This window comes from Arachis ipaensis, chromosome B8 (genome assembly GCF_059453495.1).
Source record: "Arachis ipaensis isolate K30076 ecotype BB chromosome B8, ASM5945349v1, whole genome shotgun sequence".
Classification (NCBI taxonomy): Eukaryota; Viridiplantae; Streptophyta; class Magnoliopsida; order Fabales; family Fabaceae; genus Arachis; species Arachis ipaensis.
This window is the reverse complement of record NC_142443.1, coordinates 124897680-124902773: the sequence shown is the minus strand read 5'-3', so window position 1 is coordinate 124902773 and position 5094 is coordinate 124897680. Positions and strand designations below refer to the sequence as shown.

At 39.5% G+C, this 5094-nt stretch overlaps 1 pseudogene; it reads right to left on the bottom strand.

Moving 5' to 3' along the window:
* Nucleotides 1–2566: 2566 nt before the first annotated feature.
* On the bottom strand, nucleotides 2567–4521 carry LOC148549747 (uncharacterized; annotated as a pseudogene).
* Nucleotides 4522–5094: the final 573 nt, after the last annotated feature.

Genomic DNA, 5094 nt, shown 5'->3' with positions numbered 1-5094 from the left:
GATTTTTGAGTATGTGATGGATGATGTAGTCGAAGGGCAGAGATTGGCTTCTGTGGACACTGGTGCGGGTAATAAAGGTGTTGTAAGCTTGAATAATGATCTGGATGAGAGAGTGAAGCAGTTGGAGGATTTTTTGTGGAAGAAAGATGAGGATAACCAATTTGTGAAGAAGCATAATGTTTTTTATTTTCTCAGGGGCGTAATAGTTGGTGCATTGATAGGTGTGGTTGAGTTTTGTATATTTGTGGTGGCTGTTTAGGCAAATTGGATTCTATGTTAATAACCAAGTTATTGCATTGAAATGTGTATTTATGGTTAGATGGATATTAGATGGACATGAATTATATTAATTAAATCAATTGTGGTCAAATAGGATAAAAGAAATACATTACTTTTAGGTTGTTGTAGCCATATATCAAAAGGGTGACTTAACTGATATTCAAAACATTGTAACTACACAAGTAATTTGAGCCAGTAGCAACATAACCTCCTTGAAACAAAACAAAATTCTATTTCCTTCAACATACACCAAAAGGAAACCAAACTAAACAAAAGGTCTATTGTCTTAAACACAGAGAACACCAAAACAAACTAAACAAAGAGGTTCTACTTCCTCAAACATAACAAAATATGGTGTTTATAATAAGTTACACACTAATTGTTAAAAGGGTCATTTCTTCTTAGATTGGTTCAATCCCGATGTTGGGATGAATTTAAACATTCCAGATGCTGTCTGACTGGTGGTAGCTGCAGTCGTATCTGCACCGACACTCCCCTGTACCTGGGGTCTCCTAATTGTTTGCTTTGGACGTCTAAAAGGTTGCTGAGCCTAGAATTTATAAGATTGTTATGAGTATATTTCTTACAAATTTCAACATACACATTAATCTAAATACGACTAGCATACCTTGGGCTTACTTGAGACATTAGTTGTGGCTTGTGAAGGAGGATTTTCAATTTGACTCTTATGAGAGGCAGGATTAGGAGGTTGCATGCTACCTTGTACAGATCCTTCATTCTGTGTGACCAGTTATCAGGTAGTTAGGTACCCAAAGAATATCTTATAAGACAATTAAGTCCCTATAGAATAACATTTATGGTGCAAATAGGTCCCCGCGTACAAGGGCAATTGTCTACACCACAATATTGTGCAAAATAGAAATATGCAAATTACAACTAATGCAATTGATGTTACCTGAGATAAGGGGGCAGATTGAGAAACAGCCATCTCATGTTGTGTCTAGGACTGCTTCTTCTTTCCTTTGCCCTTTGAAGATGATCCTTGCTGGGGTGCCCTTTTGCAAGTTTTGGAATTGTGGCCAATTTCTCCATACTTGGCACATGTTACTCTAAAGGTCTTCTTGGCCTTTGTCCCATCAGGACCGTCTTCCACTGCATCAGGTCTCCTTCGTTTCACAGGACGCCCAATTGGTCTCTTAATTTTGGGAGGTATGGAACTAACTTGTCCAGATTTATCCCAATATTTCTCACTGTTGACAGGGCTTATAGAGTGAGCATAGGTAGCCTTGAATGCATCCATCTTCAGCCATTGATAGACATATCCCTCTGGTCAATCTCCTCTTCTGCCTATTGCAGCCATTGCATGCACACAAGGGATCCCTGGTGTCTCAGTCAAATTGGAATTGTGATTAATATATCATGAATATATCAAAATGTTAAACCCAATAGCATGATAAACACACCATAAAAGTTATCCTTTAAGTCAACCCAGAAAATTCCAATCGAGCACTAATTAAGAAATTAATCTAAGAAAAATGTAAACATTACCTGTAAGTTGCCACATGTTACAAGAACATGTGTTGTTCCCTAGATGCACCCCCACTTTCTTCATGTGATATTGCACCTCAAAAATTTGTCTAGCATCATCACTAGTCCATTGAGCAGTCCAGTATTTGCATTCTTTCATTATATCATCCATCCTCTTTTGTTGCATTGGTGTCACTATGCCTGTGTATGTGCTCAAAACTCTCTTATGCTGGTCCATCCTCCTCATGATGTAGCATCTCAATTCTTTCAACATTGTCAATATGGGTTTTCCTCTATAGTAGACTATCTTGTCATTCTACACCTCTGTCATATTGTTGGTGATGTTATCCAGTTTCGGCCAGTGACTAAAATGTGATTTCGTCCAGCATGCTGGGTCTAATTTTGCAAGGTAAGCCCATGCATCTTGGTTGACCTTCTTTAGTCTATTCATGTGCTCTCTGAACTATGCCTTCATACTGCTTTTAGCACAAGCCCATACGACATCTTCAACTGCTTGCTCTTGTACTTATTGGTGAAATTCTTCCATATATGCCTAACACAGTTCCTGTGATGGGCATTCGGCATAACCTCCTTCATTGCCAGGATCAGACCCTGTACAACATTGAAGTGTGTTATAACTAAATAAATGAGTGTAACAAAATTAACAGTAAATTTAATATAACAGTCAACAAAAAAAGTAGTCAGAGCTAGCATTTATCTTTTGCTGATCACTGATAAAGTTCCACCCTTCAACTGCAGCAGGGCCTAAGTCATTTTGCAACAAGTCTAGAAACCATTTTCAGCTTTCTTTAGTCTCACTTGCAACCATTGCATATACAATCACGTAAAAGTGATTGTTGGCATGTTGTGCTACTGCCGACAACAATTGTCCTCCGTAATAATCCTTCAGGAAGCAACCGTCTAACCCTATCAAAGGTCGACAACCAACCCTAAACCCTTTTTTACAGGCATCCAAGCATACATACAACTTGTCAAACAGTGGAGGGGAGTGAGGAATAGACTCCACTGTTAACAGAGCAGTTGAACCATGATTACTTCTATGTAGTTCTTGTAGGTAATCTCTAAGCTTTCCATATTGAGCCTTCTCGTTACCAACATACTTCTCTCTTGCTATCTTCAAACCCCTATACAGCATCTTATCACTAATTATCACATTATAATCAATTTTTATATGATCCCAAGCCTCTGCATGGATTAGCCATGGCTGACTTAGAAGTCTTTTTGACAACTTCTCCGCAATCCAATTTTGATCGGCCATGTTACTTCCAAACTCTCTACCATAGGTATGCACGGGATTAAAGGTCTTAATCTGGTAGCCCCCAGACCTAGAGTTCCTAGCACAGTAAATAATCTAAGGACAATCATTCTTCTCATGTTGTTCTTTATCACCTACTGCCTCAGACCCTGTCTTGCTAGCATTTTGATCTTGGTCACCCTAAACTCCATCATTTACAACAACATTAGCCACCGGTTCAGGGTTAGCTTCAGTAGAATTGGTTTCAGCTATAATATCATCAACTGCATTCTCTTCTTCGCCTCCATTTGATCCATCCTCCTTTGCCTTAGCCTCTCTCTTAGCTCTTAGTCCTGCTTTGGCCTTATCCTTCTGTATCTCCTTTCCAGCCATAAATCCTCCATGAACACATGCTGCTCTCACCCGCCTCTTATCATTCTTGATGTAAAATATTCTTCTGCCTTCAGCTATAGCATAGTCCTTTAGAGCCTTTTTGAACTGGTCTAAAGTCTCAAACTCCATCCTCAATTGAAATTGAACTTCTCCAAATTCTGCATTTGGATCATATTACGGCCAATTAAATCCTTCACCCCCTTCATCACTTGAGTCTGGAGGAGTCAAGAAGGCCTCTGACTCATAGTCAAAATCAATATCTAACTCATCCCTTGGCTCCACTCCAATCTCCTCTGTAAAGGTTGAAGGTTTTCTAGGCTCAGTCCCATTACCCTGATGAAGCCCATTATTGTCATTTGGGCTTGGTTCAACACTGTCGGGCCCAGCAGCCCTTGGCCCACCATCACCCTTCTTCCTCACTTCAGGCCCACTTCCACCACTTACAGCACATCCATCTTTTTACCTTGGGTCTTAGCCTTGGCACCTCTGGTAACATTTACATTTGGATTTGAAGCTTTCATTGTAGTTTTTTTTCTTTCCCTTATCACATCTTCTCCCTTTCATTCCACCAATGTTTTTTAACACTCCTCATCTTCACTTGAATCAGAAAAACTATAGCCTGAGGGTGGGGGCTTATATGGCTCATCTTCTGTAGATTCATACCCATCATCATCACTAGAACTACTCTCAATGTCTGCATCATTGTCCAACCAAGCATCCTCAACAACTACCTCCGCAGCACCTTCATCAGTATCAGATAATATCTCCTCCACTCCTTCCAATATTGGATGGTCAAAATATATGTAAAATTCATCTGTATCCTCATTTTGTATCTTATTCTTCTGTAAGGCTCTAGTTTCTTTATCTCCATGAATAGGGTGTAGACCAGACTCCAGAGTTTTAGATGTGGGATCATACCAGTACATAGCTTTATAATCATGGTATCCCAAGTCCAAAAAAAGTTTCTTCAAGTCAAAGAAGCAAATGAGGTCAACATCCATTGGGGGAAACCTTTTTACCTGCCCATTAATGTACACCAAGACACCTTTGTTATCTCGAATAAAGCTTCCACCATGATGAAACACCGGGACCACATCTTCGGACATCTAAATACCAATAAATAAAGAAGTACAACTCATTTCCTATTATATCCAATATCGCTAATCACTACAACTATCCACAACAATGCATGCAACCAAAATAAAAAATTCAAAAACAATCAAGTAAAAAATACGTTTCACTAACCTTGATCAGTTGGGTGTCGAACCAACTGCCTTCTCAACCACTTTCACGATCAATGTCACCGAGTATGGACAGAGCAATGAGTATGCACAATGTTGATGGATGTATGGAGGGTTTTCTTCGTAAAACCTAGCAGAGCTAATGAGGTATGGAGTAATTTCACCAAACGAATGAATATGAAGAGACTTGTATATCAAATTGGCCCCCAAATAAAACAGCGTCGTTTGGTTGCACTGCCCTCCATCGCGGGGACCTATTTGTCCCCTAAAAAATGACGTCGTTCTCCTGTGCTCCAATACGACATCGTTTTGTCCACTGAGCATAGGGACCAAACTAGTTAGGTGAAATTCCAACCTTTATCCCCTATCCAATTTCGGGATCCAAGGACTCCTTTTCTTTGAATCTTTGATTCAGGTGTAAAAAAATGGCATAAATTA